This window comes from Rattus rattus, chromosome 18 (genome assembly GCF_011064425.1).
Source record: "Rattus rattus isolate New Zealand chromosome 18, Rrattus_CSIRO_v1, whole genome shotgun sequence".
Classification (NCBI taxonomy): Eukaryota; Metazoa; Chordata; class Mammalia; order Rodentia; family Muridae; genus Rattus; species Rattus rattus.
Genome location: NC_046171.1, coordinates 15,202,162 through 15,227,455, shown reverse-complemented (window position 1 = coordinate 15,227,455; position 25,294 = coordinate 15,202,162). Strand labels below are relative to the sequence as shown.

Here is a 25,294-nt window from a genome sequence, read left to right as displayed (position 1 = left end):
CTGTCTATCTATTATCTATCTATCTATCTATCTATCTATCTATCTATCTATCTATCTATCTTTCTATCTATTTATCATCTATCACCTATCATCTCTGTCATGTATCAATCATCTATCACCTGCCTATCATCCATCTATCTATCTATCTATCTATCTATCTATCTATCTATCTATCTATCTATCTCCTATCATCTCTCTCTGTCATGTATCAATCATCTATCACCTGTCTATCATCTATCTATCTATCTATCTATCTATCTATCTATCTATCTATCTATCATCTATCACCTATCATCTCTCTCTGTCATGTATCAATCATCTATCACCTGTCTATCATCTATCTATCTATCTATCTATCTATCTATCTATCTATCTATCTATCTATCTATCATCTATCTATCTATCATCTATCTATTATCTATCTATCATCTATCTATCTATCTATCTATCTATCATCTATCTATCTATCTATCATCTACCTAATTTTAAAGATATTTTCGTTTTCTTAACTCTGTATATGTGTGAGTCTCAGTGCACACAGGAGTTCAGTGGCTTGACGAGGCCAGAAGAGGGTGTCGAAATCCCATCCCTGGATCTAGAGACATAGTCGTCTGGGAGCTGCCTGATATGGGGGCTGGGAACCAAACTTGGGTCCTCGTGAGAGCAGTGCATGGTTTTGAACACCGAGACATTTTTTGGCCCCCTGAATCTCTCAATATATCTTTGCACGGATTACTCTTTGCAGACCTCCTTTGGCCGGATTGGAAAGTTCTTGAAGGCAGAAAGTCCACCATCTTTTTGTTTTTGTTTTTCCTGATGTTCTACAGGGTATAGAGTCAAGATCCTAATATAATTTTGTTAAGCCAACATGACTTTTACTAGATAGATAGATAAATGATAGATGATTAATAGATGATTGATAGATGATAGATAAATACATAGTTAATAGACATTTCCTTCAAATTTTACATGACCTATATAGTTAGCTCAGGTGAGGTTGAGACAGATATGAAATCCCAGCGGTAAGATATTTCCCATGTAATACAGTAATTCTATCCTTGATTCACTTCCCCATGTTTGTCTTCAAAACAGGGAGGAATTTGAGGATCTATTGTTCTGTCAAAATTAAATCAATTACTTGTGCACATTGTAATACATGCCAGTATTGGTTTTATGCCACTGGGATAAACTATGAGTCATAGAAAAGTACACAGAGTCCTGTTGGCCCTCAGCTTGTTTTTTGTGAATAAAGTGTTTGGGGGAACACAATCATTCCTCGTTCCCTATTGTGGCCTCAGCAGAGCTGACTGGATGTAACAAAAAGAAACTTTTGTCTTCAAATATATAAATAGATTTCTATATTAGCAACAGAAGGATTGCTTGTCTCTGGAACAGTCCCTTCCACTGTTCGTAGTGATGTTCTGAAAATAAATTATCTGAGTATCTATGCACTAAATGAACATTCAGTTAGTGTTTTACTTAATATATCTCTGTATTTTCAGCTCCCTGGCTGTAAGTTGCAACACGAAGATCTGACTTCATCATATTTGCATGTAATCTTAGCCTCTGCCTTCTATTAGTCTTCTGTTAGCCAGTCTATTATGTACACAACATGCACACTATGACCAGGTAATGACAGAGTCAATGGTGCTTCACATGGGCAAAGCTTTTGTTGTATGAAAACACTTGCTAGTAAAACACGAGTATATGTATGTATGTATGTATGTATGTATGTATGTATGTATGTATGTATACACACACACACACACACACATATATACATAGTCATTCTGAACTGCTGAACTATGTGGACTTCTGGCACCACTTTATAGATCATGAAGAAATAAAGAATTATAACTTGTTATAATTCTTGAAGTTATAATCAGTCAAGATCACTCAGTTAAAATAGCAGGGAAGAGAGATGTTCACTAGTTCTTAGAGAGGTGGAAGGGCAGTTATTAAATGCATCCTGAAGGAGACTTGAGTGTTGGTTTGAGAATCTAAAATTCTTATGCATATTTTGCTTATGACTTGTATTTGATTATATAACAGTTTACACGGCAGGGGTGGGGGTCAGCACACTACAAACATGAAGCCATTTAAATTTGAGGAGAATCTTAGGCTATAGGTATGATCACAATTAGTATTATGAGAATAAGGAGCCCTAACATGAGGATTCTCAGTCTTACACTTCAGTTGCTTTTTTTCCCATAAAAAATGCTAGAAATAAAAATCCTATGTAAATGAACATCCAGCTGAGCTTCAGGGGAATGGAGATCATCAGGAAAAACAAACAAACAAACCGAAAAACCAGAAACTACTCACTGAATCAAGCAGTGACCATCAAAACAGGTATTCCCCATTCCACTGCACTCCAGAGTATGAAGTAGGGTACTTGGGGAAACGTGAGCACACTCACGTGCTACAATCTTGTGGGAATGAGAATTTGTCATATAATCTAAAAATGGTCTGAAATCTATAAACTCCTGATAGAAGAGCTCACTGTTTATGAAAGGTTTAACCACGGACACTTTAGCCTGTAAAATCAACTTGCCCTTTCTTCTCATTTCTTTGACTTTCAAAAACCAAAAATAGCCTTGAAGTCATCGGTTTAAAAATATCTAGAATATGTCTTAATCTAAAGTCTTCTTTGTTTGAGCTTGCATGTGTCAAGTATAATAATGTGGAGTTTTAAACTTTACCAGAGGGGGAAAAGTCGTTGTGGATCCTTTGGCATGAGGTTGACTTCAATCATGAAATAAAGAATTTTCTTCTCGACTTCCTAGGAGTGGGCACAGAGGGGCCTCTTGGGGCTGTGTCTCTATCAGTGATTTATTATATTGAAAAGTACCACCCTGGGATTATCATAGCTCCCTGGGAGCAAAGCCCAGGGAAGGTGGAAATATTACCATTCTAGTTTTCTCCAGGAAGTGAATGGTTTTGCCCGTGTCCAGTGGTGGACGCAATCAAGTCAAGTCTCATGTCTTTAGTGAGGGAACACTGGCAAGGCCTATTTAATTTAGACAACCTGCTAGGTTTTGGACCATTCGTGACTTGTGACCTCCTGGGAGCCAAAACCAAAATCAGTTTTCAATGGTTGGCCTCCCTTAAAATTGGGTTTGAAGAAGATGATTTACTGGGTCACTGGCTAAGGATCAGCTTGAAGATCTCGTTGCTAATACTCTGGTGTGCTGTGCAGTCAGGAGGCAGAGCTGGGGTGGCAGGAAGATTCAAACAGATGAGATACATAATCCTGAGTTTCTGAAGTGCTGAATGTTTCCCAGTTCTTCAGAAACATCGGAACTTGCTATGTTCTTAAAAAATGTCACCTAAAATTGAGTTCGCAACAATGAGGTGAGTAGTGCACATATTTAAAGCACACAGGTACACAGCATTTTTCGTGTTTTCATGTTAATAGAGCTCTCACGAAGAGGAATAACGTGAAAATGGCATCTTTAATAAAAGGAATAACGACTCTGAAGTTAGGTCTCTCTTTCATTTTTATTGCAGTGGTTTTTATTTGATAAGTGAAAACATCCCAACCAGTGGATTAGATAAACTGTTCAAATCATTACATCTCAGAATTAACCCTGGTAAAAATCTGAAAGCTCACGGATTAATACAGGATGTGAAAGAGTCACCGGGAAGTGAATGACTGCTTCTAGCTTTAAAACTATTGTTAAAATGCACAACCCTAACCACGGCTCATCCATTCAAGGACACTCGTTCCTTTAAGTAATGACATAACACATAATTGTACTTGTTTTGTGCTCTCTGGTGGAACATTTATTTATCATTTGACCCAAGAGAATATGTGTGTCCAGAGGACCGATAGACAGGCTCATACCAATATCTCTGTATTTTATGCAGAGCCACCAGTGCAGCAAATGCAGAGTACGCAGAAGGCTTGGTGCTGCGTGGTAATAATTCATAACGTTTTCTGGTATTGAGCCAGTAGCTGACACAGGCTGCATGCTGATCAAGAGACAATGAGATAGAACTTCGCCCAAAGTTTATGGACGGGAACCAGGGAATCTTAGTGGCAGAGGACTCTAACATCGGGTGTTGCTTTCTCCATTTCTGAATGTATCCATTTGACTCTGGCTGGCTGCTTAATGTTTGGGCGAACTGTAAGCATATTCAAAGAGATCTTAAAGTCTCACTTGCTAGTCTCTCACAGACTTGGATCTCTTCTTCATCATAAACTCAGTCACTCACCCCTCTGCCTACACATGTTACTCTTCCCAACCATGGGGACTGTATCAGCCAACTCTTAACGAACACAAATCCTCTAAATCCTGTTTTTGTATATACAAATATAATGGATATGCCATCTTGCCTCACAAGCTGCTGTGAGGATAAAATGAAATGAAGGATGTGGGACACACAGAATACTACTCCCTGACAGGAGACCTCTTGGGAAGTGGCAGATGCCCAACTCCACGTTCTGCTGGACGATTATTCACACCTAACTGTTCTTCCTTTACATGCGTGTTACGGCAGTCTACCATGTAGAAGCAGGCTTGTCCACGGGATACATTATGCTTCGGTGCCCTGCATCACATCTGAGTAAAAGCTTCAAGAGCCCATATTTTTGATCCCAAGCTTCCCAGGGTATTTTTGTGGTGTAGAATTCACATCTAACATGTGGATGTTAGCAAGTGTTTTGAGGATAACTCCTGGACAAGATGGTAAAACCCATTGACATCATAGGAGTAGATCGTTGGCACAGATGGGGGAGAGTGGGGGTATTTTTTTTATCATGAAATCTTGGATGTCTTATAATTCAAGTTGACACATAACTGTATTGTTCTTAAAAAGCAATCTACAATAAGACAGATTCTTGTCTATGTGGACAATTGGGCATTTATACAGCTTAGTGTGAAATGCAAAATAAACACACAGACTGTTAATGGAGGTAGAGGAATACTGGCAAAACAAGCTATACTTGCAATAGAGTCTGGGCCAGAGGTAACATTGTAACCTGCTAACTGGTCATTAACTGAATTCATTTGTGATTAAGATCTTTGTGTGTCTTTGGAGATTGCCAATGATAATAAAAAAAAAAAAATCAGGAGGACCAGGAGTCCTGTAGCCAGGACCTTCCAGAAGATAAAAACCAGACTGCAACTGGTTGTCAACACTTAGATGTGTTGCTTTTACTGCTGTGTTTGGTTGTTTTTGAGACATAGCCTCTCAGAAGCCCAGGCTGGCTTTGAACTCACAATCTTCCTGTCTTCATTTTCCAAGTGCTGGGAGCATTATCGATGTGGTCCACAGTGTCCATCTTTGCATTTCTTTAATGAATATATAATATGAATAGGTAGAATTGCACCTACACCCATCTCGGAGCCTGGGATGATCCTCTGGTATAAGTCACCTGTGGTCACAGTGAAACATACCTGTGTTTCGTCTCACACTCTCCCGCTCTAGAGAGGATGCATCCTGTGACCTCAAAGAGTTGCAGTGGCCTCAGGATTTATGTGTGTTTTACAGTGGAACAGGCAGTAATTTTTTTATTAAGATGTTTCCCAAGATAGTTTAAAAAAAAACCCATTAAGATGATGACCTTCATAAAATGGCGTCAAATTGTCCTTTAGTTAGTTGACTGTGTTTGCTATTATTTTTTTCCTATAACAACACCTTGATAATGGAAAGAATTAATATTCTCCTTAGTACTTCCAACTTAAGCTTGTTTAGTGGGAAGTTAGTCTTCATCTTATATAAAGAAATGATGCTTTTAAGCTTGTAGGGGTTGGGGCCACCAAACCCAAAGAATTTCTGGATAGGTTACAAATGGGACTCTTTTGATCCAGCATAGTTTGTGGACAGTGAAAGAAAGCGAGCATCGGTTACCATTTAAAGTAGCTTCATAAATGTTTTTACGTAAGCCAGTCTGTTAGCTGATCCAAGGTCTTATTTGATCCTAAAATTTTTGGTTTTGTTAAGAAAGTTGGCTCTTCAGTTCCCAGGTACTTCAGGAAGCTCCTGGTTACTTATGAAGACATGGTTGAGTCAAAGAACCACACCATACACAACCCATTCTGAAAATGGCACAGAAATGGCATCAAGAAAAACCCCAGTCTCAAAGATACAAATCTATAAATAGTTGATCCCAGCTTCTTGAGGAACATATGCTTTACCAAGAAGCACCGCAGGAAAGATCAGAAGAAGATGCAGAGGCTATTGGGGGCCCTTGTGAAGACTAAGGCAGTTAAGCCCAAGATGCCAAAGGGCCCCCATGGTATCTGTCTTGCTTTCCTTGCTCAGCTCACTCTAAGCTTGAGAACATGGCCGTAGGTTGCAGGCTCAGCTGATCAAAGCCCAAGCTCAAGACAAGACAAGTTCACTTCTCCAGCTCTGGCCCACACTTAGACTCCAGCCCGGGCTCTTAAAGGTGCTTAGGCCCCTGTGAAGACCCTATAGAAAAGATCTCTATCTGCCAGTAGGAAGATAAGCCAATGGATCGACTGGTGTGACACACCTACATAGTATTTACAGATGGTTTTTGTCCTATCCTTTTTAAAAAACAAGTATACTTGAGGTAAGATCTGTTTTAAAGAGGAAAATAGAAAGTTGTAATGAAGATGATTCTGAAACAAATTGTTTCTGATGATCAGTGTAGGCTGCAGAAATGTGTTTGATTTGCTCCATGTCTCTCCATGAACTCACAAAGGTCAAGTATGGTCATGATACTTCACTGGTAGATCTTTCCAGATACTATGAAACCTCATGCAAATTTGGACAATGCTGACTTAGCATATACCTGAACCTTGGGGACATGTTACTTCATCTATATTTCCCATGACAGTATGGGAAAGAGGGAAGTCTCCTCCGCATTTTCTAGGTCACTGTCTTAGTCAGGGTTTCTATTCCTGCACAAAACATCTTGACCAAGGAGCAAGTTGGGGAGAAGAGGGTCTATTCAGCTTATACTTCCAATATTAGTGTTCATTACCAAAGAAAGTCAGGATAGAAACTCACACAGGGCAGGAATCTGGAGTCAGGAGCTGATATAGATACCATGGAGGGGTGCTGCTTACTGGCTTGCTTCCCCTGGCTTGCTCAGCTTGCTTTCTTATAGAAACCAGGACCACCAGCCCAGGGATGGCACCACCCACAATGGGACCTCCCACTCTTGATCCCTAATTGAGAAAATGCCTTACAATTGGATCTCATGGAGGCATTTCCTCAAGGGAGGCTCCTTTCTCTGTGATGACTCCAGCTTGTGTCAAGCCAGGAGAGTCACAGAGATCAATGCAAGGTCAGCCAAGTTGTCAGGATGGATGGTGTCACCCATTTCCTGTAGTGACTGGAACTGGGTGGCACACTGGCAAACAGAATAACATGGCTACAAAGAGCTGTCTGTGGAGAACAAGGAGCACCTGGGACTATTACTACCATGTCCTTGTGTTCCTAAGTCTTTGGTCATCATTTTATTGTGTCAGTTCCACAGCAAACATCCCCCCACCTCCTCCTCTTCATGTGCAACTCCCTTGCCTTACCTCATTCCCCAGGAAGAGATGAGTATATATAACCTTCAGAACAAGGCATCTAAATTCCACTGTTCATTTGCTCTCTTTGACCTCCATCTCATTAAAAACCAAATGATTTGGGATGAATAAAAACTTTCCCATGGCGATTTGTTTTAGAAAACACTCACAATGGCCGCGTGAGAGAGATGATTCACAATAGAAAATACAAGTTATGAATCCACAAGCCAGAAGGTGACTTTCAGCCAAAGAAGACCAGAAATTAGGTTGGCCCCGACGCTGTGAAAATGCCATCCAAATGTGCAGTGGCATTTGTATGTGTCATGAAGGTGGTTGTCCCGCATCTAAGCGCTGCAAAGGTTAGATCTCGGATGTCATTGTCCAGATTAGGAGAATTAGTAGTGACAGTGCACAGGCTGCATATAAAGGAACTCAGTTTTGAATGAAGGAGATTGAGATTTAAGAGAAGATTACAGGCAGTGGATGTGCAATTATCAGGACGAAATCTGCTGTGAATAAGTGTGTCTGTGTGAGAATGCTATGTGGCAGTGGTCTATATGTAGGAATGTGGTGTGGACAGCATTCTGACAGTCAGATCACTTAGGACCGTGATACAGGCTGCAGCCTGACACTGTGTTGGACCGTGGTTTAGACTTCACTGTGACCATAGTCCAAATGAAGGCTTGTGGTGTGGATCTTAGTGTAACAGTGGTTACAGTGTAAGGTTTCATTGTAGACCTCAGTATAATGGATATGTATATGAAGGCCTGTGGTATAGACCACCAGTGACAGGGGTCTATGTGCAGTACTATGATGAGGATGCCAATGTCACAGTGGTCTGTAAGCATGACAGTGGTCTTTATAGGACCGTCTTGCAGTCTGCAGCAAGAGAATGCAGATATGATGCAGACTGATGTGTGGCATTTGTCTATATCTATCGCTGTGGCATGGCCCATACTGTGAGAGTAGCTTATAGGTTAACATGTGAAAATGATGTGTGATGTTAGTCCATATGTAGGGATGGATGTGGATGTGGTTTATATGTCAGGCTGTGGTGTAGACTGCGGTGTGATAGTGCTATATTTGGATATGGATCATAGTGTAGGAGCGGTCCATATGTGGGGCTATGATATGGACCACGGTGTGACTAAATGTAAGGCTGTGGGTTTCAGACTTTTTTGTGACATACTTGTCTTATCTGTAGTGCCCTGTTTTATCTGACGTGTATCATTCATCTAATATGTAGGGCCAAAGTACACAAGCACCCCTATATATATACATGTTATATGTATACATTTCAGATGTATACATGTTATATGTATACATTTCAGATGTATACATGTTATATGTATACATTTCAGATGTATACATGTTATATGTATACATTTCAGATGTATACATGTTATATGTATACATTTCAGATGTATACATGTGTATAGCCAGAAAAGGCCTTAGGGGTTGCTCTGTCTTCCTATCATTGCTTCAGTTATGTGCAAGCATTGAGTAAAAGCAGATACTACTAATGAGCTAAATATGTCAGGGAATGCACTTGCGATTAGGATTGAAACAGTTCCCAAACTATTTTCACGAACATATAACAGGTTTTGATGTCTTGGATCACCTGACTCCAAAGCTTATTCTAAAGTTGCTGTGATCAAAATACTGTACTGACCAAGGGTGTACAGAGGTGGGAATACAGCCACATACCGTTGTCATTAAGGTAGACAGAGTGGTTCCGTGTGTGTGTGTGTGTGTGTGTGTGTGTGTGTGTGTGTGTGTGTGTGTGTATGTGAAAACCAATATCAACCTCTACTTCATTTTCTGTGCAAGTAATACACCCGACTTAACCATGAACAGAAATGTCAAATCAAAATTAAAGTCCTATAGAAGAGAACAAGACCTTGCCTTTGCTGTTTTGGTAAGCCCATGGTGGAGGCTGGGGTACTGGGATGAGTTGGTGGACGGGGGCTTAGAGAAGATCTTTGTGATCCATTGGGGATATGGTCCAAGAGGGAAGGGAGTCTGCTACAGAGCTGGCGATGAGTCCGGGTCATTGTCTCTGGAGGAGTAGGAGAGGAGACCTCCTTAGGATCGGTGTTATGTACTTTAGGAAGTTTTCACTGTCCTAGGTTTCTGTATCATCCCCCAAATGCCCCTCAACTCCAGTGGCCTCTCCCTGTTTTTGCTCCCTCTCCTGCCTGACCCTCTCCTTTCAGTCTCCAGCTGCCCATCTGTAAAATCTATTTTTCCCTCCGAAGGAAGGAGATTGGTATGTCCCACCTATTCCCTTCCTCCATATGGAACCTCTCTGTATCTGTGCATTGTAGATTGGTTATCATTTCTTTAATGGCTAATGGCCACATATAAGTGAATGGATTTGGTATGCACCTTTAAAGATAGCACGAAGTCACAAACAGAAAGAGGAAGTAGGGAATAATAGCAACTATCAACTTCTGTTTTAAGATGTGAAAGATGCAAGCCACAGGTAGGGGAATGTGTGTACTTATAAAAGGAGCTATAGCCAGGACACACAAGGTTCACTTAAAAGTTAATGGGATGGGACCAGAGAGATGGCTCAGCGGTTAAGAGCACTGACTGCTCTGCCAGAGGCCCTGAGTTCAATTCCCAGCAACCACATGGTTGCTCACAACCATCTGTAATGGGATCTGATGCCCTCCTCTGGTGTGTCTAAAGACAGAGACAGTGTACTCACATAAAGTAAAATAAGTAAATCTTTTTTAAAAAAAGTTAATGATATGAAGTAAAAAGGACATGGATTATAAATGGGGACAAGGTTCTTACCAGACACTTCATACAAAGAGCTGCACAGTCACTCACTATACACAAAGTGATTAGCTCTTGGGTTATGTAGAGTTAAGCTCCAGTGAGCTATTGTGACAGAATAATGTCTGCTTTTAATGTAATGGGAAGCTGGGGCTTGAAGTAACTGCTCAGTTACTTCAGACCACTAACTGCTCTTGCAGTAGAGCCAGGTTCGGTCCCCAGCACCTACACAGTGGCTCACACTCATCTGTAATTAAAGTTCTCAGGGACCTGATGCCCTTTTCTGGCCTCCATGGGCACCAGGCACACAAGTGGTTAAGAGTTTTACATGCAAGCAAATACTCATGCACATTAAATGAAATTTAAAATGTAAGGGAAAGTTCTAGCCATGTTTGCAGCATCAGAGGACTTCCGGAGTGTTCTGTATTTTCATAGAAGTGGCTCCAGACTTCATAAGAATTGTCAAAAGTCATTGAAAGGTATGCTTAAGATGGGACCATTTGGGTGCATAGATCAGGTAAGTATTATCTATTTAAGGTGGATTTTTAGAGACATGAAGGATATCAAAATTGAATGTGAGAAAAAGAGGGTTTTTTCCTTTTTTTTTGTTTGTTTTGAGACAGGATCTCATATAGGCCAGATTGGTTTCTAGCTTGCTATGTAGCTAAGGATAACCTCCATCTCCTTACCTTCTGTCACCTGCGATTATTTCTTTTTTTAATTTTATTTTTTTTATTAACTTGAGTATTTCTTATTTGCATTTCGAGTGTTATTCCCTTTCCCGGTTTCCGAGCAAACATCCCCCTAATCCCTCCCTCTCCCCTTCTTTATGGGTGTTCCCCTCCCCATCCTCCCCCCATTGCCGCCCTCCCCCCAACAGTCATGTTCACTGGGGGTTCAGTCTTAGCAGGACCCAGGGCTTCCCCTTCCACTGGTGCTCTTACTAGGATATTCAATGCTGCCTATGAGGTCAGAGTCCAGGGTCAGTCCATGTATAGTCTTTAGGTAGTGCCTTAGTCCGTGGAAGCTCTAGTTGCTTGGCATTGTTGTTCATAAGGGGTCTTGAGCCCCTTCAAGCTCTTCCAGTTCTTTCTCTGATTCCTTCAACGGGGGTCCTATTCTCAGTTCAGTGGTTTGCTGCTGGCATACGCCTCTGTGTCCACATTTTCTGTACCACATTTTCTGTATCCATTCCTCTATTGAAGGGCATCTGGGTTCTTTCCAGCTTCTGGCTATTATAAATAAGGCTTCTATGAACATAGTGGAGCACGTGTCTTTTTTATATGTTGGGGCATCTTCTGGGTATATGCCCAAGAGAGGTATAGCTGTCACCTGCGATTATTGCTGAATTAGGGACTCATGTATCCCGGGTTGGTTTCACGATTCAAATATCTTGGCTCATGAGAATTGCCAGAAAACTATTAAAAAACTATTAGAAAAAAATCCTTGTCTGAGATCTGAAATTATTAAGCACAAAGCTCTAAAATCTACAGGCTTTCTTGAGTTTCCCAGGGTAACAGATGGAGCAAATCTGTTGACTGGTGTTATGTCCAGATTCAATCCAAAGTTCTTGATAACTGACTCCATCTCTGGACATCTCATATTCTCTGCAAATGCTAGAAGATGATGTCTAACTTTAGATCTCCCTGCCTCTCCCTCTAAAGTGCTTGGATTACAGTTGTGCATTTGGAGACTGGGTTTATGTGTGGAACCCAGGGCAGATATTCTTCCAACTAAGCTACCCCTATGGACCACATGTGTGGTTTTCCTCATGGTGTTAATGCTATCCTAGTCTACTCTAAATCTACAGAGGAAGACCCAGAAGCAGGACTTTGGTGGTTTGTCAAAAAAGCATTGATGAAAATGAAGTAGAATATAGTTGAGTTGGATGATATGCTATAGTACATGTTTTCTGACTTGAAATGCCCAGATAGTGATACATGCTATTTGCAGAGAATTTGATATGTCTAGAGATGGAGTCAGTTATCAAGAACTTTGGATTGAATCTGGACATAAAACCAGTCAACAGATTTGCTCCATCTGTTACCATGGGCAACTCACAAAAACCCGTACATTTTAGAGCTTTGTGCTTAATAATTTCAGGTCTCAGACAAGGATTTTTTTCCTAAATAGTTTTCTGGCTATTCTCATGAGCCTCCAGGCTTGGGAAACATTTTATGGACAGTCATAGGGTGTAGTAAAAGTTGCCGACGTGAGGTATAAGGCTGAGAGATTGGGAGGTGGCTACACAAGATGCAGCCTGTCCAATGAGATTAACCTATTCTCGGAGTTAAACTTCATTAACGGAGATCTTCCAATGTCTTATGAAGAGTGACTAAGCCCCCTAGGATTTTACCATACCCTCTCTTCCCTTGATTAGGATCACAATGCCAGGATACTCCATAGATTATCTTCAGTGCACATGGAATAATGAGAGGCAAAACCTTCACAGATGGGGTTGAGAAATGGTCACCAAATTGAAGAACCGATCTCGAGAGTCTCATTTGAGTTCATTTAAAACACAGAAGACTAGTCTGTCAAATATGTTTTCATTAAAAATAATAGCATTATTATTGAAACAATAATATAGAAACAATCTGCCAGTTTTTTTTTATGTAATTGAAATTTATTGGGAACAATTGTATGTTACCAAACACACCGATGAGCTAAACATGAACTGGAGATGATGCCACACTGGGGATGAAAGAAATGGTAAGATCGATGTCCTTACTGACCTCAATCTTCATGGAAATATAAATTAGGTAAGATGAGTACAGTGGACAGCTTTTGCTAATACACACAACCTCGTTATAAACTTCAGCTGAGTGAAGGCAGCTCCAGTCCTCTCAAATATAATCGACTTTCTATCATTATGGCACAGAGGCTAAGATGTCCTTAATGTCAGGAAATGGATTTTAAAGAAGACTAGACCATTTTATCTATAATTTAAGGACTCTTCCTCTCTGTGCTTTTAGCCTTAAATCTCAAACTCCGAAGTCTCAGAAGTTCTTTAAATGATGAAATTTGGTTTTCAATGTGTCTCCATAAAACCACTGAGGCCTGGAACTACTTGTTAAAGGATTATGTCAGAGTTAATTTTGGCTTTTGCTCTAACAAATCAAATGCTCAGTATCTTTGGAATATATAACATTCCGGGGTTCCAAAATATACAGAAATAGAAAGCCTGACCTAGGTGTGAAGGGGTTTTTATTATAGTTGTCAATTTTGATTCCCACATTGGCTCTCTCTAGTAAGACTAGTGTGGACTCCATTTCACTCACAGAAGAGAAGACTGGTCGCCTATTTGTGCTGTCTGTCCCAATGCTGGGAAGTTTCAAGAAACCCAAGTTTGTCCTTACAGGGAGCCTTTCCTTGAGCCCCACCAGATGGCTTACATTTATAATGAGCACAGGAACCCTTCAGTTTGAATGCTATCCCATGAATATCCCAGAGAGAATTGTGTTTTCTATGAGCTCCTATTCCTTGGGTTGGCCCCTTTCTGCTCCTTTCAGGGATACTTCTCCGTCTCACCTGCAATATCACATTCTAGCTGCTCTTGTCACCTGACCAGGGCCCTTGTCACTTGCTGCTGCTCACTTTCTTTAGTCTCACTTCTACATTCCTGCGTTCTCAAGCATTGCCTACCTTAGCATACTCTTTTCTAGGGACATGGTCTCCTATCCAAGGGTCTGTCACCATTGCTTGTCACTTGCTCTGAAAGCTTCTTTTAATCCCAGTGGAGGAGGGAGACGCCCTCTTCCCTTTGCCATCTAAAGATACCTCTGTCTAAGGTAGATTCCAACATTGCCTTTCATGAGATTTTAAACTTCTCAGAGCCACTGACTTCATTAGTCTCTCTGCCTTGGTCATCCCGTGTTAAGCACAACAGTAGATGTGTGAAAGATGTCTGTTGAAATGTGCGGATTCATCTCTAACCTCAAATATCAGAATTGACATGAATGCACAGGTCTTCTGGTAATTCTAAGTGTCCTGCTCGGGTGGCTAATTTTATGTTCGTTTGACACCTGAGAGGAGGAAAGTCCAGTTGAGACTATGCCTTCCTAAGATTGGGCTATAAGGAAGCCTGTAGAACATTTTCTTATTTAGAGTAGGCAAGAGAAACTGTAGGTTGAAGGTTATGTGACTGGTCTAGAGTCCCAATCCCTTCACTGGAAATCTTGTCTGGTTATAAGAGAGGGCCAGCTCGGGCTCCATGTCTCCCATTGCTAGGAGTCTTAGCTAGGGGCACTCTCATAGACTCCTGAGAGTTTCCACTGCACTAGATTTTTAGCTTGTTCCAGAGACACCCTCCAATTTCAGTTGTCTCTTCCAGTACTCTCTCCCTCCGTCCACCCTCAAACTAATTCTTCCTGTTCCCATCTTCCTAATTGCCAGGACCCTCCCTGCCTGGAGTGGGTTGAAATGAGACACAGAGTTGGACTCCGCTATAGCTTTAAAGTCTGATGATCTCTGGATGATTTAGCTTTCTAACTATGCTGAATGCTGATGATAACTTCTAGAATATTCCTAAAAACTTTCTTGCTCTTTCTGAGGGTTAAAAGCCTCTGGCTTAGACAATTAACACCTGTAGCATTACAGTGGGGATTAAGTAAAGGACTAATTGTCAGAGCCTTTCCCTTTTTATCCAAATGCTTCTCACTTGCCAGGCTAGGGGGAAGTTTTGAGCAGTAAACGTTTATTGAATCAGGAGAAGAGAATCATGCTTGCAGAAGGAAAAAAAAACCTTTTACACAAGCAAATATAGATTAAACATAAGTTCATATACAGATTCATGCATACACATCTCTTAAATCTCCATCCAAACCAACTGGGCACAGCTTACATACATTATCATAACTATATTTTTACACACACATTTATACTTACATATGCATTTGGAGCAAAAGACCAAGGACCAGTGCAGAAAGAACTCATTCTGGATGAAAAATGAGCTCAAATCTTTATTGCATAGAGAAAGAAAAGCCTTCTACCCTTTTATTGCTAAATGAATTAAAACTAAGTCTGTAAGAAGAAAGCTTTGTTCTCTTTAGTAAGACTAGGCCTGCCTTACTACTAAGAAAAGACCTGTTCTGCCCCCATGCTAAGGAGAAGCCTGCCTGCTCCTGCTCTCTCTGCAGCTTCTTCTTTTTTCCTCTTTCCCTCTGCATTCTGCATACTGCTCTTTCAATTTTTTTAAGTTGCCATATAATTTCCAGGTTATTATACTCTGCATTCTCCTTCTAATCCTGCTCTCTCCTACTCTGATGTCACAATAATACCCTTTCTCTCAACACTATTACTCTCAATGTTATGCCTTTCTTCTAAGTTCTTCTTGAGTTCAGTTCTGTTTAAAAAGTGTTCTGTCTAAAAAGTTATCTAAAAAAGTATCCTCAGCTCAGTTCCTCCTTTCTTTCTTTGTCCTCAGCACTTACAGCTACTTCAGAATACATGATCGCATGGTAAAACACACCACAAGTTTACACATAAATCCAAATCATAAATCGAAAATGAAGTTTACAGAGAACATTTACATGCATATCTATTAGGAATAATTATCTGGCTAAACATTCATCACCTCTCACAGCTTCACAGGTTTGTGGATGGTTAAAAACAATAACAAAGTTATCAGTGAGGTTTTGTATAGATAAACCTAGTCAATATTTTGTCTTCTGCCCTAGTACCTATAACAACTCATTGTTCCCTATTTATTAACCTTTGGCTAATGGTTTTACAACCTTTGGAGTGTTTTCTGAGTAGTAGAATGCCTGCTTACTTATCACAGAAGCAATTAATTAGTGACACTTGGCAGTTCTCATTGCAGTTTTTTTTGACTGTCAGAAAGGACCTAATAGCAGTCCCACTATAAAAGAGATTAATAAATACTGTTATAATTTTAGGAATTCTTATAGGATCATCATTAAAAATTAAGAACTCATCTATTTGTCTATAAAGCATCACTATGAGAGAGTGTATCTTTGTTGTTTTGCAGAGATTGGCTCAAAAGGGTGGGGCAATACCTAGTGATTGCTATATATGTTTTATAATAACAGCAAAAGCATATTAACAGCAAGAATCTTTCCTAAAATGAATTTCTCATGGACCTTGCCTATAAGAGCAAATCTGTCATGGATTCATAATCCAAGGCAAACTCATCTCAGGAAGATCACCTGCTAGTTATTAGCTTGTTGACTCCTGAAAACTAATATCCCCCCCTCCACTTGAGATATTTATATCTACTTCCCATTCCCAGGGAGATTCATGACTCCCCGTTTGAGCTCCCCTTTAGCTTCTCTTGCTATGTGGATTGTAGCATGGATTATCCTTTGTTTTATAGCTAATAAGCACTTGAAAATGAATACATGTCATGTTTGTCTTTCTAGATGTAGGTTACCTCATTCATAATGCTATTTTCTAGTTCCATCCATTTGCCTGCAAATTTCAAGATGAGGTTTTGAATTTTAAAATACTTTGGATTTTAAAGGACTGGGTATTTCAAAGAGGCTAATTTTTTTTAAAGTGCTTGAATTTTTAAAAAAGTTTAAAATTTGGAATATTTTATAGCGCGATTTTTAAAACAACACTCTGGTTTTTATATAAGAAGTGATTTAATTCAATATTTGATTCGTTACTACTTGAGAAGTACATTTGCTTTCCAGTATTGGGTGGCCATGAGGTTTAGGCAGCGTTCCTGATCCTTACTTCCTTATAACAGAAAGCAACGTGGGGGCTCAGCAATAAACATCTACTGCTGATTATGTAAACTCAACTCCACACACAAAAAAGTGATATATAAGTTCCGTTTGAGGCATTCCCATTTCTGATACTGTGCACTAATAACAGGGTATTCCATGTGTTCTACCACTGACCAGTAAGCTATCAATGACCGTGAAGAGATGGTATCCTCCCTGATGCCACCCATATTGTTTTATATCCACATGTGTGCATATAATGTTAAGAATTAAAAACTGCACAGAAAGGTCCACATATAGCTGTCTGTGTTCTGGAGCCATACACATATAAATATTTTCAAGGCTGGAGGATGAGTCCTGGATATCTATTTAAAAACTTGTCATAATATACATAGGTTAAGGAGAGCTTCAGAACTGGGGTGGCCTTTGACTCTGGCTTTGGAATTCCTCTCTCAACCTTATCTTGACTGTTGTTGATGTGTTTATAATAAGATAAAGAGAGGGGGGGATATGTTTTATGGAGGTGTGGTGAGGTGTGGAGGAAGGGGGTGCCTCTGTGGGCCCAGGCTGAGGCAACCCTTCCCCCTGAGGGACCAGTCACATGAAGATATAGTATAGAATAGAGTTTATTTAGGGCATGGAGAGGAGAGTTAAGGAGGTAGTAGAGGCAGAGAAAGGCAGAGACAGAGAGAGAAGAGGAGTTGAGAAGTTGAGGAGTAGAGACCAGCCACGAGCATGTGGAGAGAGTGGGGGCAGGAAGACAAGAGCAAGAGAGGAGCAAGAGAGCAAGTGAGAACAAGAGAGCAAGGACAGGGCAAACAACCCCTTTTATTATGAGGCCTACTTGGCTGTTGCCAGGTAACTGTGGGAGGAACATACCTGCCTGTTGCTAGGTAACTGTGGGGTGCAGCCTAGACAGAATGCTAACAGTTCTCTTGATACTGATAAGCACACCTCTTTTTCAGAGCTTCTGTTATGAGGGCAGGGGAGCAGGGTCAGTGGTATCCTCGGGCCTAGGCTTTACATCTTCTGACCTCTTGACTCATCGTATCTTCATAATGCTCATGTCTTTAAAGATCTCTAGCATATTTGGCCTGCCGGGTTTCTTTGGGTGACCCATAGCCACTCTTTCCAGCATTGTTTTTGCTCTCTTTGTTCTTTAATCAGATAAAGAACAGACATACTTTGGTGGAACACCAATGGAGGTGATGGTGCTATAGTAACAGATGTGGAAGTATCTAAATGACCTGAACTGGGACTCTTACTCCTGGAGGGTCACAATCTTAGCAGTCTGAGCTCTAATGGCGGCAAGTTCATTCCGGATCTTCTGCAAGGTTTCCTTACTGGCCTCACTTTGGAGGAGGCTCATCTTGAAACAAATCCAGGTAGGAAATATGCCTGCTCCAGGGCTTCTCAAAGCAAAGACGGTCATCCTTAAAGAGGGAGGCTAGGACCTGACCTCTGCCAAGAGTCTTGTTAAGCACTCTTCTGTGGCTCCAACATCAGCAAAGGATGCCACCATATCCTCTCCTAGGACTCTTGGACACTGAATCAGAGATAAGTGGGTACCAATTTTCCTGATGATACTTTAAGATGAACCATTTGGTTTTACAGACCAACTGCATACTAACCCCAATTTGCTGAAACACCATCCTCATGGGCACTTAATCCAGCCTAGCATTTACCAAGTCTTCCCAACATGCAGCTGAAGTACCCCAGGCATCCATAGCAGCACATGGTTCATAGAACACACTCGGCTGCTGTGATGTTTCTATTAATGTGAGATCTTGGATGAATAAGAAGGGAAAGGATGTGGATGTACGTCTATGTTAAGTTAACAAGAGAACAGTTGTCCTGGCTATGGTTAAGTCAAGTTGACACAAGCTACAGTCATGGAGGATGAGGGAGTATCAGTTGAGAATAATGCCTCAATAAGAACTGCCTATAGACAGGCCTATAGGGCATTTTTAAAGTTAGCGATTGCTGGGGGTTGTAGGAGGCCCTTTCCATTCCAAACTATGGAAAGCAAGCAAGTAAGCAGCACCTCCCTGTGACTTCTGTATCAGCTCCTGTCTCCAGGTCCTAGCCCTGCTTGAGTTTCTGCCCTGGTTTCCTTCAGTGATGGACTATAAAATAGAAGTATTAGCCAAATAACCCCTTTTCTCTTCAATTTTCTTTTGGTTATGATGTTTTATTACAGCCACAGTAACCCTTACTAGGACACATGCATATGGGAATAAATATAATTTGAAGTAATAAGATCTCCTCAAATCTAAGGCGTATGATTATCATTTGGTATTATTATATTTTGTCCCTTAGGCTGAGAGTGAGCTGAGCTGGGCCACATGTCTTTGACTCACAAGCTTAGGCTTGTTATCCAGAATTGGATGCATTCTTGACATCCTCCTCTCTACTGTTTCTTTGTTCCTCATCCTGGTTCTTGGTCTTTGGAATATTTCAGATCTTTGTTCTTATGGTGTCAGATGCTAGCTCTTTTCTGTTAGGATTCTAACTCTGAGCCCACTGATTTTGTCTCCTTGTGCTGTCCCGATTCTAGCATGATTATCTATCTCTTCTCATTCATGAAGAAGACATCACTTCTTCATAGACAGAGCTCAACACAAAAATGGCAGCAGATCCGGTAACTATACCTAGTGTGTTAGAATAGGATGCTGGAGTGGGAACCAGGGAACAAAGGTGGTGGAATCAGATGCTCACGGTGGAAGTACAGCATAGCTACTGGGCAGAGCAGATCAAATCCAAAGCATGCACAGGTCTCATGAGTCTGAGTCCCCATCTGGGGAAAAGTCATGAAAGGAGATGCAGCTGGATTAGACAAGAAAGCTGAAAAGCCAAGAAAGGCGTAGCATCGAGGTGAGAAGTCCATGGTGTGGTCCAGGTCAAGGACATAATTACTAACTGGTCCGTTTGGCTGGGTCAGGTGCTTTACTCTTTATTGCCCACAGAGTGATGAACAGGTGGGGCATGGGTTGTCAAGTTTGGGGGAGACTTAATGAATGTTTGTATCCCTTTGTGATAATAATCACGATGGGGAACTACAGGAGATGGGAAGGCAGTGAGGTATGGACTGCTGCCCTTGCCTGGCCTGACATTTTAGGGTACAGTCCCTTTCAACTCAGGCCCCTCCATTCACATGGCCACCCGAAGCATCAACTTGTCCTGAGTCCCACATTCCCTGCCAGCCAGCCATGTTTCCTTGTTGCCACTGCTACTTAGCGATTCTCTTATTTATTGCACGTTTACTCCTTAATGTATCATCTGAGTGGCTGCTCTAGCCTGTCCCTTCCAATCAGCCTCAAATCTTACTCTCTGATCATGACCTTGCCTCTGATTTTCCTGAGAAGACTGAGGACATTGGATGAGCATTCTTCTACTCCCCATTCCTGCCCAAAACTCCACCTCTGCTACCTTTAAATGCTCCTGAACTTTTTGCCTGATGTCTTTTCTTTCCTCTTGACTCAGGTAAAAGGCTGTCTTTTTCCTCTTGAGTGCTGACCTGCTTTCCTGTGCTCTAGCACTCTTTCCCCCTCTCAGACTCCTTCAGGTATACTCTGACTCTGACATTCTCTCCTCTCTAAGTAACAATGCTAGTCAGATGGAAGAATCAATTCACAAAGTTGGATGTGTATGCGTCTGTGTGCGAGCATCTCTCTCTCTCTCTCTCTCTCTCTCTCTCTCTCTCTCTCTCTGTATGTGAATTTGTGGGCATGCATATGTGTACACTCATATGTGTATTTGTGTTTTCATGCATGTGTATTTGTGGGCATGCATGTGCATATGTGTTGTGTGTGTGTGTGTGTGTGTGTATGCGTGATGGGGGCACAGAGGTCCTTGTATTTCACTTTGTACCTGTATTTAGGGGAGATGTCACATGTACATGATGGCTTGCTGACATCCATGCTATTGATCAGAGATCATATTAGATTCCAGGCCCTTTAACAATAGTACCCACCTTCATGGTCACATGTAATTGGTAATGGAGGTTTTAATGTCGTCACACCTTAAACTTTATTGTGCACCTGAAATTGGATCAGTTGGACTGATTGCTGCCTGGACACTTTTCCAAAATCATACTGTGTTTTAAATACACTGACAAGGAGCCATCTGGCGTTAGACTCCCCAAAGTCTGATCCAGGTTGATGAAATTATTCTGCACTGGGTTTTCATTCTTACTTCTCTGTGAGGTCCATTCCCTGTATGATACCTTCAGGGACCCACCTCACGTGTACATATAGACTGGTGTACATGTGTGGATGGGTGCAAGTACCTGTGTATGCACATGTGGGGAGCGGGTGTGGCGACAGTCCCAAGATGGCGCCCGGGACTGCCGCTAAGTCTCATGACTAGCACCTGACTTCCTCACACACCCGAAAACTAGCCACGTCCATTGTGAGAGCTGCGCAGGCGCACCATGACGCAAGGTCAGGCCATGTGACGTGGACCTATGAACTGAGATTACGCAGACTGGACTGATGAGGCGGAGTTAAGGGAGGATATGAGGGAGTGTGCTCGGGGGCTGAGGAAAGAGAGAAAAATGAAAAAGAAAGATTCCTGCTTGCATGCTGTAAGGTTCCTGAATAAACTGCTTTGAGAAGAACGCTGTGTCGTCGCTCTTTTCTGCGGGTCGGAGATAGAAGTGACATGCACATCCATGTTTGTTTAGAGGCCAGAGGTCAAACTTTGGTATGATTTCTCAGGTGACATCCATCTTGTGTTTTGAAACAGAGTCTCTCAGTGAGACCTGAGACTTGGGGATTAGGCTAGGGTATCTCTTACTCCCTAGTGCTGGGATTAGAGGCTTTTGCCACCATGTCTGACTCTTTATGTGGGTTCCAGAAAACGACACTCTGGTCTTTATTCTTGCATGGCAAATACTTTACTGACTAAGCCATCATCTCAGTTCCCCAAAACAGAGCATGTCTCCCCTATATTATGGGATCTCCTATATCTTTAAAGTATGATTTTCTTCCTTCCAAACAGTGTGTATGAAGAAACACCTCATTTCCACATAGGGACTTGTCAGTAACTTGGGACAGGTTATCTGATATTTGTGTATCTTATTTGCTCCTATTTCTTCCCAGGATTGGTCTTTTGTTCTTCCACTCAGGTAACTGCTATTGGTTTTAGTGATGCATTTGCATCAGCTTCCTGGGTTACCTGACAGATACTTACATTCACCTATCAGGCCAAGACTTTCAGATCAAACACTAGCCCCTGAGCCTGAAAGGCACGGTGTTTTCAGCAACAGGAGTTTACCTATTCCTTTGGCAGGCAGTCAAAGGTATTGAAAAGGCCTATAATGTTTTTAGGACTTCTTAAGCAACCCTTAATGACTCAAAAGAAGGCTTTGTTACCTGCTGTTTGGGTTTTTGTGAGATGGTCTATTGCTCTTGGGAGAGCCTTATCAGCCACACACACATACACACACATACACACACATACACACACATATAATTGTATATAATATATTATGGGTATTTTGGGGTAGTTAACAGGATGATTTTTTCAGACATCTTACTATTACTTCACCCTCTTTAATCTTTGGGCAAATGGAATCCCATTGAAGAAGGCCTGACTTGTACATATTTCTTGGATGGTACTGCTGTGTTTTCTTCTCATGGCTCCTGGGTTTCAGGTTACCATTTTGACTCTTTGATCTATTTGAAGTTAGTTTTTTTCCTTCTTTTATTTGCATAAGGGGGCAAATAGAGGTCTAATTTCATTCTTGTGCAAGTGGACATCCAGTTTTCTCAGATCAGTTCATTGAAGATGCTTTCTGTTCTCCAGTATGTTTTGGGCTTCTTTGTCAAATATTAAATGTTACTGGTACTCACGTTTGGGTCTTTGATTTTGTTCCACTGGTCTGCATTTTGTTTTTATTACTGTAGCTCTATTATATATCTTGAGATATGGAATGATAAGGCTTCCAGGATTATTTTTTTGTTCAGGATAGTTTTAGCTACCAGGGTGTCTTGTGGTTAGGTATGGATTTTGGAATGTATTTTTTTCTTATTTCTATAAAGAACAAAATGGAGATTTCAGTTGGGATTGTATTAAAGCTGTTGATAAAATAATAATTTCCACATTAATTTTTCCAATCAATGAGAATGGGATTCTAATTTCTAGTATCTGTCTCTTTTGTTAGAGGTTTAACATTTTCGCTGTAAAGGTCCTTTAGCCTCCATGGTTAGATCCATTTCTAGATATTTTATTTCTTTGAGGCTATTGCAAATGGGTGTGAGGCCAGCACATTTAATGGAGTAGCCAAAAATCCAATAAACATTTGTTGTCAGCTTTTAGACAGATTTTCACCTCATTCCGTTCTCTGTGCTGGATAGTTGCTGAAAATTTCTGTACAGTCAACCTGCTAATAATGTGTTTCTCACAGGATGGGCTGCCAAGTGTGGAGTTAGTAAATGTGGGTAAGCAAGCTGAAGGTAATAATTAAGTTTCTATTCATGTGTTGCAACAGTGTAGGCAAGAGGCAGTGATTCTTCAGTATCCCCTTCTTGAAAGGACCAGCATGGGTGAGGCTTGAGGAATAGTTCAACGAGGCCTATATAAGTTCTTCTCTACCCCTTGGTCACATACCTTGTGGGGTCAAATGACCCTTTCACAAGGTTCGCCTAAGACCATCAGAACACACAAATATTTACATTATGATTCAAAACAGTAGCAAAATTACAGTTATGAGGTAGCAATGAAAATAATTTTATGGTTGGGGGTTACCCCGTCATGAGGAACTGTATTAAAGGGTCACATCACATCATTAGAAAGGTTGAGACCACCGGCCTATTTAAAACACTATGGTGATGCATTTTCTAAAATTATACATATTATATGTATAGTTTGATATTTTGACATAGGTATATCAAACTCATCAGCAAATTCGTCACCCCAATGATCCTTCATTGATACTGAGATCATTTTAGAGACTGATCAAATTCAAATTTCAATTACATAGTATAGTGCTGTCAACTCTAGTCACTACAGTCAGACATAGTCTGTCCTTAGGTCCCAGGACTTAATACCACATATACCAGAACCTTCATATCCTTTTACCTGTATTTCTCCCAGCTCCTTTGTAACAAACACTCAACTCTCTGCCTCTAAGTTTCTAACACCTGTATTTAAAATGTTCACCATTACTAATCACCAGGATGAACATACCCCAAATAATAGGAAATCCTTCATAAATATATTTGAAGAGAAAGAACTATTGCATACCTTTCTGGGAGTATCAAATTCTACAGCTATTAAGGAAAATAAAAGTGATTGTCCTTACCTCACAAGATTTAGGATCCCAACCTACATTCATATGTCCAAATGATATAAATCTCTATCTTGGCAAGATCTCCACACTCCCATGTTTATCCAATAGTATTCACAATAGCTGAGGTTAAAAAAAACCCTCTAAATGTGTGGTATATGGTATGATAAGATGAAGAAGATGCTGTGCATAGACAGAGTAGAATGACATTCAAAACTAAGAGATGAAAACCCTTTCACGTACTGCTCTGTGGATGAAGCTGGAGGGCATTGCACTCTGTGAAGTAACTCATGGAAAGGCAAGCACACTGCGATCTCACAGCTAGAATCTAAAGGACTCACACTCTTGTTCTTTTATGAACCTCAGGCATCAGAGAAGGGACGGGAGAAGGGCTGGAATGGAAACGAACCGATAGTACAGAAAGCAATGTTTCCAATGATGTTTTCTCCTCCTCTCTCCTTTGACATCATGAGGATATCTGCCTTAGAAATGCTAATGTGAGGGGTTAGGTAGATGGCTCAATGGTTAAGGGCATTGGCTTCTCTTCTACAGGTCCTGAGTTCAATTCCCAGCAACCACATGGTGGTTCACAACCATCTGTAATGGGATCCAATGCCCTCTTCTGATGTGTCTAAAGACAGCTACAGTGTACTCATATACATAAAATAAATAAATCTTAAAAAAAGAAATGCTAATGTGGGTCTGAAGGGATAGCTCAGTGGGTAAGAGCTCTTGGTGCACAAACATGAGGACTTGAATTTGGATCTGTAGTATCCATGTAAAGAGCCACATGTGTCTCTAACCCTAGTCCTTGGGGAAGGGCAGAAGTAGGAGGAGGACCACTGAATATCAGGGTTCCCTGAATATCTACCTACCTCCACGACCCACTAGTGAGAGACTTTGCCTCAAAAGTTTGCTCTCCTTCTTCAAGGCCCCATCATGGCTGCTTATTGTATGATGCTATAAGTCTCTTAATAGAGAACAGAAGGGTCAATCTCCCTTTTCAGTGCCCCATCATATTTCTTACAGCACGACAC

At 40.9% G+C, this 25,294-nt stretch overlaps 1 pseudogene; it reads right to left on the bottom strand.

The window, feature by feature from the left end:
* Positions 1-17,303: 17,303 nt before the first annotated feature.
* Positions 17,304-18,647, bottom strand: LOC116887642 (annotated as a pseudogene).
* Between the last annotated feature and the right edge of the window lie 6,647 nt (positions 18,648-25,294).